Raw genomic sequence first — 12,653 nt, forward strand, 5'->3', positions numbered from 1 at the left:
TAAAACCATATACCTGATCAGAATGCAGGAAATCCTTTAATCACAAACCACACTTAAAACTGCACAAGATTTTAACACATTGAGCTACATCAGCTTCCAAGTATGTGGGATGTGACTGCCCTGTCATATCATAGCTTACTGACCTGCCTATATATCTGCTTAGGAATGATATCAGAGTCACCACAAAGAGCATTTTTTTAGCTCACCAAGTTAATGCACCTCCTCTATTCTCTCCAGGTCACCGGTTTTAATCCCACCCTCACCTAACAGCTCTCATAAGTAGTGGACTTTGCCATTTTTCATCAGCACATTTCCCTTTCCAGACAAACTTATTTTCACCTTCCCATGGCTGGGACATCCTAAGCTTTCATGGGAGGAAACTTATCCTCTGACAGAACAAAGCCATTTGTGGCTCACCAAGTTAATGCACCTTGTTGCACTTTGTCCATCTTCTTAAGCTCTGCGGTTCAAATCCCACCCTCACCACTCATTTTAACAGCATCCTAATAGCTCTCATAAGTGGTGGACTTTGCTGTTTTTCATCAGGATTCTGCAGTTTGCAGGCAAAGGTGCATCAGATACATTCATTTGCTATCAACTACAAGCCATTGTGGTAGGAATGTGTTTCTTTTTATGCAATATAGGCACAGGGCAACAAGTATAAGAGTTTACTAAAACTTCAGAGGGTTTGGACAGATGTTGAAGGAAGGTACATGTTTTGAGATGTATTCTAGAAACATTACTATGGTAAATTCAGCTTGGCTTTAGAATTGGGGTGTCTGTGTTGCGGTGGGGGAGGGGGTTTAGGATGAAATAACAGGCTACTTTAGACATCTGCAAATTGCTGCAGATCATTTTAAAGCTCAACCCAAATAAGGAATGGCCAAAGAGTTTAAAGGTTTCTGGTAGAAAAATGAATATATAATATTTACTAACCACATTCAAGACTTGAACCCTTGCCATATGGAAGATAAAAGCAGTGCTTTAAGACATAGCGCTATAGAGGGAACTTTGTTTAGAATTTGGTAACAGAGCCTCTACAGACTAAGCAGATGAGAAATGGCTTCTTGTCAAAGCTTTTAGAAGTGAAGGAAATGATTAAAAGTCAGTACAGGTGTGTTTGCCCAAACCACACCTAAAGCACGCCCAATCAGATTTGAAAGTTTTCTGGTGGGAAGTCCTAATGGTGCCTATGATGTCAGACATCACTTAGGTGTGCTTAGTTTAAGAAGGTCCATCAGAGCAGAGTTTTCTCTTTTAGGACTCCTGTGTTATTGCTTATGCTGATTTCTGAGACCTTACCTTTCCTGATTATCTTTTAACATTTTCTTTCCTCTATCTGCCACAACTCTCTCCATTTCACAGGACCATTAGCAGCTATGGTAATTTGCAATTGATGTCTTTCTAACCTTTTTCATCTTTCAAGGTTAATATACTGCACCTATGCAAGGAACTCCTTGCTAGCAGCTTAGATACCAAATCCAGGTTAGAATGATATATAGCTAGCTGCTTAGGTGTTTTTATTACAAACAAAGCTCAGCCAGAACTGATTTTTTTCTTTTGGACTCCCATTCTGTGTTATTGCTTATGGTGATTCTCCTTTAACTTTTTGTCCCCCTGATATCTGCCACACCTCTCTCCATTCCACAGGGTCATTAACAGGTATAAGAATTAGTAATGATAAAAATTCAGTCCAGGTGTGTTTGCTGAAACAACACTCATGCTGTTTGAAACATTGGTGCCAGTAAAATGGATATGCAAGTTACATGAATATGTATTAACCGTACCTGAGAGTGGAACCTATGATGTTGGGAAGATGGAAGCAGTGCTTTTACTCACAGAGCTAAAGGTAAATCTTTTCATATAACAGGCAGCTCAAAAGACTAATCAGTTGAGGAATGGTTGAGGAATGAGAACTCATTGATAACTATTGCTTAGGTGTGTGTGTGTGTGTGTGTGTGTGTTTGTAAAAACACCGATCAGCAGGATAAGTTGATTTCATTCCTCTATTTCAAATATTTATTGGCATTATACAGCACAGCATAAGACGTGCACTTAAATTGAAGGTTTTTTGCAAGTGAGGTGACCGCTCAACCACTTCTTTAAGCCGTTTTGGTGAGGTGGGAGGGCCTTTTCTGAGGCTTTTTCCTTCATTTTGTAGTAATATGGTCTATGCTGTGTCTGTCTGATTTACTTTACTGGACTTTACCATACTCCTTTTGAAAGTGTTTATCTCAACATATGCTAGGTATACCACTGCTAATTGGTGCCTAATAAGGTTCAGATGCAGCTGCCTCTTCTTTTTAGAAGTCCAACAGTGCTTGCGTTTCTGTTCATTCTAGGTGTTATTTTCAGACTGTGCTGTGACATTCTCCTACAACTTCTGCTTTTTACATTTGTCACAGATGTCTTTCTAAGATTTTCCCTCTTTTCTCCTGATTCCAGGTTGATTATGCTCATCTCTACCAAGTGGCTAACGACTCTCGTTGTGTTTCCCAGAGGTCAGAACATGTCTGTTAAAACTAGGTTCAGCACACCAGCTTGCACCTGGGCAAAGAGTTATTGTTAGCAGATCAAATACCCAATCAGAAAGATGTATTGCAACCTTTGCTTGCTTACTGTAGATATCCTTCACTTGACTGCAAATTGTGCTTACTATCTGCACTTTTATATAGAACAGTATATTGGTGAGTTTTAGGCACTCTTACACAGGCGCACTAACTGCTAAGGCTTCCATAGGAAAACATGCATGCCTTGATATGTAAGTGCTAATACGGCTGTGTGCATATTATCCTATGGATGCCTTATCTGGTAACGCGTGCATGTTATCCTTTGGACACCTTAGCAGTTAGCGCATCTGTGTAAAAGAGGGGACAGTTTTGTGCTCATATTCCACACTAGCAATTTTCCCCTTCCTCCTGTAGGCTGGCACTTGATTTAGACCTAGGAGTGGCTTAATCTGCATACTTGTGTATCTATGATCCATCTCATCGAACTACAGTTGTATTGTGTTACACTTGCATGCTGCTTTCCTGGACTGTGCAAGGATTCCTGATTTGAGTGTCTAGCACGTTACATGACATTCTACAATAAAAATCTTAAACCAGTTTTGACCTTGTGCTTATTTACAAAAGGCAGGCCAGGGCCCATTCAGATGCAATAGTGCGATAACCCTAATCCTTTGTGATATGGGGACAACAGAAATGGGATGGTGTAACATAGATGCTATGCTATGTTTTGTTTTTTGTTTTTTTGGGGGGGGGCGGCATGGACTGGCATGTCTCCCATTTTAGTTGTATAGAGCTATCAGTTGAGGAAGTGTTTAAGGAACACAGCCTGTGGCCACCATCCCTGCTTTCATAATGCTGTGGTCTGCCGCCACTCTGCTGGGATAAAATCTGATTTTCTTCTAGGAACATTGTTGCAAGTGAATTCTTGAATAAAACTACACCCAAAGGACACCCAATCAGCTTCAGAGGCAGAAACGCTAATGACGCTCAAAGCAACATGTTTCTAGGATGAGACATCTAAACTACCTCACAGCCTCCTTGACAAAATGGCATTATATGAGAGCAAATAAGGTGGGATTTCAACCGGAGAGCTGGAGAGGATGGACAAGGTGCCTTAACTTGGTGAACCAGAAATGGCTTCTTTCAGTCAGGGGAGATGTTTCCTACTATGACAGGTTAGGATGTAGCCATGTGAAGGTGAGAATAAGTTTGCCTGGAAAGGGAAATGTACTGATGAAAAATGGCAGAAGTCCACCATCTAGGCTCAGTAAGCTATGATATGACAGGGCAGTGAGATCCACCTTGGGTTGTCTCCTGGCATGTATTCTAGCAGAATTAACTGCAGCCCTTTAGGCATGCTTGGAGTGCTCCGATACGGCGCCGATCCTACAGCCATAACGACGCCTATGCTGAACAGTGTTATAAAAGCTGAATTACTATTATTTTATGGCTCATTATCTTGCACAGCAGTTACAGTGAAGGTTAGTGTGTAAACCTAGTGTGGGTTCAACTCCCTCATGTACTTCAGCTCACACAGTACTCATTTTAACTCAAAGAATTACAAGCTACAGACCAATCAGATATAATTTTCATCTTAAACATCACAACACTAGAAACAATAAATTACAAAAGTTCTAGTCCCAGACTCTCTTATGAGAGCTACTAGCAAGCTGTTAAGAAGTTGTTAGGTGGGATTTGAACCAGTGATCTGGAGAGAATACAGGAGGTGCATTAACCTGGTGAGCTAGAAATGCTTTCTGTGTGGTAATTGTGATATCATTCCTAAGCAGATGATACATAGGCAGGTCAGTAAGCTAAGATATGTCAGGGCAGTCAGATCCACCTAGTTGGAAGCTGATGTAGCTCAATGTGTAAAAGCTGTGTGCTGGTCTTGCAGAGGTTGTGTGTTCAACTCCCAGCCCATCTTTTAATTGTGGCATTGTACTTTGCAGGTGCACCTTGATGATCTCACAATGAGGTCACCATTGTGCAACTAGACACTTTCATTTGCAATGAACTAGAAGCCACATTCAGGTCTGTAATCTGTTTTATTCTGGTTTTAAGCTTTGCCCAATGAAGTCATGGGCTTTTTTTGCTTTGATAAATGAACTGATTGGAACAATGTTTAGTGAGAAAGAAAGTGTTATTTGGAGCAAGAAACCTTAAAGCTGTGATTTTCATGTTCTGTAATTAGCTAATAACATTGCTTCTTTAGCCAGTTTTCAATTCAATATGCTTGTATGGATGTGTCCTGTATATGTGGTGGCTGGATTCACTAAATAAAATCCCTGAAGTTCGCTTTGTAAAAGTCCCAAACATGTATCAAATAGCGTCTATCTGATGCCCAAACAAAGTTCAAAGGATGACTTACATGGTTGCCTAAATACCATCCATAGAACTTACATCTATCAGACTAGAGTCTTTCTGAAGCCCAAACCACATCTATCTAAAACCCTAAACAATGCTCAAACAGCTATTCCTTCTAGGAGCTAATTTTACAATTGCTGTGCAGCTTCCTGTGTAGCACACAGGTTAAACTTCCACCCTTCTACACTGATGTTCTCAGTTCAACTCCCAGTCAGTACATCTCAATAAAATTAAAATATTTTAAATATTGCAATTGCTGCACAGAAAGGTAATTATAACAACTTTATAAAGATCTGGGGGCCATTAGAGAATTATTGTAATGAATGAACAGCGTTTTCCTTTCTGATGGATATATGTATTTTATTGGGGGGAGGGGGAGAAATTGGATGATTAATATTTTTATTTAATGATTGGATTTCTGTTGAGTGAGGGGGAAAGGGTTATAATTTCTACTTTAATGGATTATATGGATAAGAATGTCAAGTGCTGTATATTTCATTAGTAATGCAATAAAAATAATTATGAAAAAGAAAAAATTTGACACCTGACACCACTTTTATAGGAGAAACACTGGCTGCCAGTAATTCATAGAATCTCCTATAAGATAGCCTTACTTACTCATAAAATACTCCTAAATAAAGCCCCGACATTTCTAGAAAGATATTTAATACCTTACTCCCCATTTAAATCGTTAAGATCAGAGGAGAAAGCCCTATTAATAGTTCCCTCTTTAAAAGTGATCTACTCCAGGAGAGACATGATTTTTTCTGTTTCAGCCCCCCAAATCTGGAACTTACTTCCAATTAACCTAAGAGAGGAAAAATTACTGAATAAGTTTAAAAGCCTTTTTAAAGATGCTTTTCAATAAACCGGCTTTATTATACTCGAGGGCAGGATGTGGAGGTTCACTGAAATAGGTGGAATCTGTTCTTTGAAATATGGGGGCCCTTGTTTCCCATCCTGTGTATATTAAACCTATACCCGATTTTATTTACTGTTTTATTTTTTTTAATATGCCCTTTTCCCTAATGTATTAATGTCTAGTAGTATTTTATGTGATGTATGTGGATTTTATTATTTTTATTCAATTTGTTACTTGTAAATTGCATCGAAATATGATTTTGCGATCAAATCAAAGAATTTATTAAACTTGAAACTTTAATATTAATCACTTGTTTGTCAGTTTGAAAATGAATAAAGAATTTATAAAAAAATATATATATTTTAAATATCCTTTTAAACATGGCATTGTATATTACAGTAGCTTTTTTATTTTTATTATGTTAAAGCTTACAAGCTTGAAATAGTGAAGAAAAGGAATACAGGGCTCTGATAAGGCCTATGTTGCAGCCATAAACAGCAGTATTTGACTCGATGACTCCGTCAGTACCTCTCACTGAAAGCAAAATATTATAAATATCCTTTTGCCCATCTTTGCTCCTGCGAGACGGACTTGGCGCTGGCTCTGCAAATGTTTGCATGTGTCCCCAAAGATTTCTCCCTTCCTTCCTCTTCGGGGGAATGGAGATTTTGGGCCGGGTATTCATTCTGTGTCCTTTCAGAGATGGGCCTCTTCGGGGTTATGTTATATTTTTCAATTGTATACAGAAGAGGGGCGATTTACGTCTTTTGCTTCATTACAACATACTTTGGACTTCCTGAAGTTGACCTTTTTCCATACTTTCAAGTACGTCATTATATACGGTCCTTGCCTGATAATCATTTGACGAACTCTTGTCATGAGACTCTGAAATGTTCAGTTTATCTGCACAGCAACTAATTCCACTTCGTTTCCATCATGTGGGCATCCGTGACAGTCAACCTGGCCACAACTTTGATATTTTAGCAGAAACCTGGGCTGAGGACTTACAATGTACTCTTACTTCTTGTCAGATACAGCAGGTAGTCAAAACTTTGAGAAAATTGTCAACAAATATTCAGCACTGGGAACTGCAATTGAAGTTTATTCTTCGCCTTTACATCTCTCCTATACGAGCTTACAGGATGGGCATTCCTCAAAGTCATCACTGCCCTAAATGTTCTCAAGTGAATGCCTCCTTGGGCCATATGTTTTGGTCTTGTCCTTGTGTTCTCCAGTTTTGGCATCGTTTGGGATCTTATATTTCAGCTCTTTGGGGTCGGCGGTGGTCTCCGACCCCAGAAGCGCTTTTTGGTTTCTATGATGTCGTCTCTCCAAAACCTAAAGGCCTTTCAGCCTTTTTGGCTAGATCTATATTACTTGGTAAAAAGGCTATACTACTACAGTGGCTGGCTAGCGATGCCCCGACTTACAGTCAATGGAAATCCAGGCCTCCTTGGAACGTAGACATTTCATTGATCTCGAATCGGGACCGGGGCGCAGATTTACTGTGATTTGGGAGCGATTTTGGATGACCCTTACCTCGGTGGCCCGGAATAGACTTTTGAACTCATAATTGATTTATTCTGCACTTTCTTCTCTCCAGGGATTTTCTGTTTGGGTTTTTGTTGGGGGTTGGGTGGTTGGGAGGGGTAATTTGGATATTGTGCCAATATGTCTGTATTTTGCATTGTTTTTACTATGATTGTTGTTGTTTTCTGCACGTTGAAATTGAATAAACACATTTAAACATAAATATCCTTTTGAAGATGGCGTACTGTGGTACTTTTTTTGTTTTTATTATGTTAAAGCTTACAATTGTGAAATAATGAAGAAAAAAAATCAGAGAAAAACACATTTTTACATATAATAATAACTTTATTTTTGTACTAGTCTTTAAGCCCGTTACATTAACGGGTGCTAGAACATATGTGTGTGTGTCTGTCTTTATTTCTTTCTCTCTCTCTCTCCTTAGCCGCTTTTTTTCTTTCTGCCTTTCTTTTTCCTTGGCTGTCCATCACCACTCCTTGCCTGCTCCCCCTGTCCATTTTCCCTTCCTTTTACCTCCCCTGTGTCCACCACCACCCCTTCACCGCTCTCCTTATGCAGCAGCAGCCCTTCTCCCTTTGTTTTACCTCCCCCCTGTCCAGCAGCACCTCTTTCCTTCTCCCCCTGTCCAACATTAGTCCTCCGTTCCTTTTCTTCAACCCCCTGTCCATCAGCATCTCTTTCGTTCTCCCCCTGTCCAACGGGTGCTAGAGTAGACGACTGGTTTTTTTTTTTCCTTTCTCTCTCTGTGCTTGGATGCTGTCTGTCTGTCTATCATTCTTTCTGTCTGTGTCTCTGTCTTGCGCCATGCCTGCCTATCTCTCTGTGGCCCCCTTCTCTTCCCCGGCATGATTGGTGTGTGCCCCCAGCACACCCTACCCCCAAAGCAGCCCCGTTTCCCAATGCCCCTGCCCCCTTTTGTGCCATGCCTGCCTGCTCCGTGGCCCCTTTCTGTTTCCCCCCTATGATTGCTGTCTGGCCCAGCAAACCCCTCACCCCAAAGCAGCCCCCTTTCCCTCTCCCCTTGTTGAGCCATGCCTGCCTGCTCTGTGATCCCCTGTCCATGATTGCTGTGTGCCCCCAGCACACCCCTACCCCCAAAGCAGCCCCTTTCCCTCTTCCCCTGCTTGCCTGCCATGCCTGCCTGCTCCCTGTGCATCAGCATCAGCATTTCCCTCCCCTTCACCTGTTCCTTCGTAGCAGCATGGAGATAAAACGGCTCCCTTAGTTCTTTGCTGGATTTTTTTTTAAGTTTAAAGATGCCTACGCGGCTCCTTTCACGATCCGGCCTGCGTCGGAAGCCTTCTCTGACAAAGGCCGGGATCGTGAGAGGAGCCACGGCGGCAGTTTTAAACTTTAAAAAAAAATGCAGCGAATAACTAAGGGAGCCGTTTTCAAAGCCGCCGCCACGGCTCCTCTCATGAGTTGCACTTATATTATGTCGGAAGATGAGAGGAGCCGCGGTGGCAGATTTGAAATGAAAATAATTTATGCGACCAGCCGGCTCCCTCGAAACGCTCCTCCCCACCCCCCTTTCCCTTCCTGCGGTCCGTCTGGCTGCATTGTTCTCTCCCTCATTCTCAAACCGTCCGTGCCCTACCTTCAAACTTTCAGTCCAGGCCTTGAGGATCATGGCAGGGAGGAAGGCATTGTTTGGCGGCCGTTGGAAGGAGGGGGGAGTGATGAGCCAGCGGTGCATCTGGATTGTGAGCAGCCCTGCTTTCGGTCCTGTCTCGGTCCCACTAAACCGGCTGGCAATAACGAAGCCAGACATCACGGGGGCTTTACCTCTTGCTAAATCGATATAGGCTCTGCCGGTCTCGATCCCGCCCCACAGGATCGAGACCGGCAGAGCCTTTAGTAATTTGGCAAAAGGGAAGAACCCATGGCATCTGACTTTGTTATTGCCAGCCGGTTTAACAGGGACAGGACCGAAGGCAGGACCGCTCACAATCCAGATGTGCCACAGGACTCGGCGTTCACTCGCTCTGTGACAGTTCGTCTTCTGGCAGTGCCCTACTAAGCGCGCATGCGCAGTCATGCGGCCACACCACTACAGAAAAGGGATCAGGGAACACGGTTCGCTACTGCGCATGCGCGGGCTAGCATTTTATTATTTAAGAAGAAGATACCGCAATACCACAAAACAGTTCAGAACGGTTTAAAGGAGAAATATATATAACGAAATATATTGCAGGGATGTCTATCCGGCGCCTAGAACTTAAAAAATTAGATTGCGTCTATTATTGGGGCGCCCAAATACAAAAGACGCCTATAGATAGGCGTACTTTGCAGAATCGGGGCCTTCATGTTTAATACCACACACACACACACAATTCATGCTCTTGGATCCCAAACATTCATTCATATGTCTCATATTCAACAATTCTTAGAGCACATTTAAGAGATTTAGGCTTCTTTCTCTATCAAGTAATGGATCACATATCTTCTGAGCTAGCCAGGCCAGAAGCCATCTGTTATCAATGTCCTGAGCTTACTAGTCTACACACTGCAAAACGCGGGAAACTGAAATGTGTTTTAAACAAAGAAAAAAAACAAGAACACTTATAATTTTAATACCGCTATAGATATCTTATACACTCATTTCTAGTTTAACCAGCAAATTACGTAAATACTGAATATTATTATTCCCTTTTCTTTATAATTTCCTGATCTTTTGTTAATTATCCTTATATGGATTTTTAAAATTATGTTTGCTTATAAGTCACAAATAACTTTTACACTGTCCATGAAAAGGTCTCTGTCGCCCTGCTTTTTGTTCTGCGCGGTTCTCGCTAGACGGCGCACTCCTCACTGCCCTTTCCATCCACTGTCCACCCTCTCTCTTCCATATGGCATCTTCCCTCTTTCTGTAGTCCTTCAATAAACTGTATATCCTGTGCCCCTTCTCTCCTTTGTACATGATTCATTTCAGCTTCACCCCCCTCCAGAGGTGTAGTGGGCAGGATCGAGCTTTCCATGGGCCTGCCCTGCTCGTAAACCGGTTGGTCACTGCTGAGAGTTCTGGCTTCAGCTGTAAAGAGCAGGAGTGCACTTTGGCGCTGCTGCTCAGCACTGAGCAGCTTCCTGAATGGATCCCGTGAATTCTCACTGCAGCCATTTTGGAAGCTTCTCAGTGCCAAACGCTCCTGCTTGGTGCTGAGAGGCTTCCTGAATGGCTGCGGAGAGTCTCATGAGAATTTGTGGGAGTCATTCAAAAAGCCGCTCAATCCTGAGCAGCAGTGCCAAAGTGCACTCCTGCTCTTTACAGCTGAAGCCAGAACTCGCAGCAGTGACCAACCGGTTTACGAGCAGGGCAGGAGCATGGCAAGCTCGATCCTGCCCGCTACACCTCTGGATCACCAGGGATTCCAGGTACGTGGCAGAGAGGAAGTACAATGGACAGAGCAGGGCATGGGGATATGGTGGAGAGCCTGGGAGGGAGGTGAGACAGGGTGGAGAGCCTAGCAGGGCAGGGAGGGAAGGGGTCTGTTTGCAGAGTCTGACAGGGGAGGAAGGGGGCGCTAGGTGCAGATCCTGGCAAGGCTCTTGAATATTAAGCCGCCTGATTTATATTCAAATTAACCATTTTCCTCCTTTTTGGGGGGGAAAAATGGGGGTCTTGACTTATATTCAAGTATACACGGTACTCAAATATAAACTGAGATTTTAGGGCCACAAAATGGCCCAAAAATTGGTGATCTGATGGCCTTGCTGCTTAGTCAAATGTGCAATGTGGTGGCGGGAGCTGAGGGTGGTTTCCTTGACAGTTTGGCCCATTTGTGTTGTTACCCAAACAGGTGAAGGACCATGAGTTGGTGGGGTCTTTTAGACCCATTTTGCTCCTGGACCAAGACATCAAGTTACTAGCGATGACGCTGGCCAATCGCCTTAATTGTTTCTTACCTGATATAATTCATCCTGATCAGGTGGGCTTTGTACCCGGAAGATATGCCTCTACGAATCAGGCTGTATAATGTGGCCACCCTTATGTGCTACATTCATGAGGGATATACAGAGCATGAACGATACTTCCCTCCGGGGTGGGGGGAGGGCTGGAGCCATCCGTTCAAGTTGATCAGTTTGCTGCATTCTCAAACCGAGCCTGCTACTCGAACTGGGGGTCAGTCCTGGTCCTTGTTCCCCATTCCTCTTTAAAGACGCTTATCAAAATTCCAATTGAGTCCCCAAATAAAAACGGGAAAATAAAAACACTTCCAGGAAGCGATACCCCATTTTTTCCTCTTGTTTTATCCTCCCCTCTTTTTATTTTCATTTATCCAATGTAATTTAAAAACTTTCCCCTCCCTTTTCTTCTGACTGTGAAGATCTCCAAAAGGATCTAACGACACTGGAAGAGTGGGCCAAAAAGTGGCAAATGAGTTTCAACATAGGGAAGTGCAAGGTCATGCATGTGGGGAAAAAGAACCCGATGTTCAGCTACAAAATGGGGGGATCACTACTAGGGGTAAGTAACCTTGAAAGAGACCTGGGAGTGATGGTAGACACAACACTGAAGGCGTCGGCGCAGTGCGCCACAGCCTCAAGGAAAGCAAACAAAATGTTGGGTATCATTAAAAAGGGTATCACGACCAGGACGAAGGAAGTCATCCTGCCACTGTATCGTGCAATGGTGCGGCCGCATCTGGAATACTGTGTCCAGTACTGGTCGCCGTACCTCAAGAAGGACATGGCAGTACTTGAGGGAGTCCAGAGAAGAGCAACTAAACTGATAAAGGGTATGGAAAATCTCTCATATACTGACAGATTGAAACAGTTAGGACTGTTCTCCCTGGAGAAGCGGAGACTTAGGGGAGACATGATAGAAACCTTCAAGATCCTGAAAGGCATAGAGAAAGTAGATAGGGACAGAATTTTCAAATTAAGGGGAACCACAAGTACAAGGGGGCATTCAGAGAAATTGAAAGGGGACAGGTTTAGAACAAAGCTAGGAAGTTCTTTTCCACCCAGAGGGTGGTGGATACATGGATTCTCCTAGGACAAGCAGGATGAGTCAGCCACATATGGGTGTTGTCCCAACACCTCCCAATTTGCGGATAAGCTCTCCAATAGCTCAGAGGAGCACTGTACAGGGCTTCAAAGAAGGTTTGGATAGGTTCCTAGAGGACAAAGGGATTGAGGGGTATAGATAGGAGTAGAGATGGGTTATAGGGATAGGCATAGAGGTAAGTTATAGGAATAGGAGTAGAGATAGGTTATAGAGCTAGTCAGGGACCACTGCTCAGGCAATGGGCCTGATGGGCCGCCGCGGGAGCGGACCGCTGGGCGAGATGGACCTCTGGTCTGCCTCAGCGGAGGCAACTTCTTATGTTCTTATGTTCTTATGTTCTCTTGTCTCATACCCTTCG

At 43.0% G+C, this 12,653-nt stretch overlaps 1 protein-coding gene and 1 pseudogene across 7 annotated transcripts in view; one reads left to right on the top strand and one right to left on the bottom strand.

The window, feature by feature from the left end:
• LOC117355254 overlaps positions 1 to 12,653 on the bottom strand; it is a 623,529-nt pseudogene that overhangs the window by 150,737 nt on the left and 460,139 nt on the right.
• The window catches only part of LOC117355229 (zinc finger protein 850-like), an 85,139-nt gene that overhangs the window by 30,919 nt on the left and 41,567 nt on the right, over positions 1 to 12,653 (top strand). Inside the window, exon 1 of one of the 7 annotated variants that reach the window (XM_033933488.1) lies at positions 10,503 to 10,659. The exons of the other annotated variants lie outside the window; for them this stretch is intronic. The gene's annotated coding sequence lies outside the window, so the exon portion shown is untranslated. Of the gene's footprint in view, positions 1 to 10,502; positions 10,660 to 12,653 lie in introns of those variants that run through there. 7 annotated transcript variants of the gene reach the window in all.

This window comes from Geotrypetes seraphini, chromosome 2 (assembly GCF_902459505.1).
Source record: "Geotrypetes seraphini chromosome 2, aGeoSer1.1, whole genome shotgun sequence".
Classification (NCBI taxonomy): domain Eukaryota; kingdom Metazoa; phylum Chordata; class Amphibia; order Gymnophiona; family Dermophiidae; genus Geotrypetes; species Geotrypetes seraphini.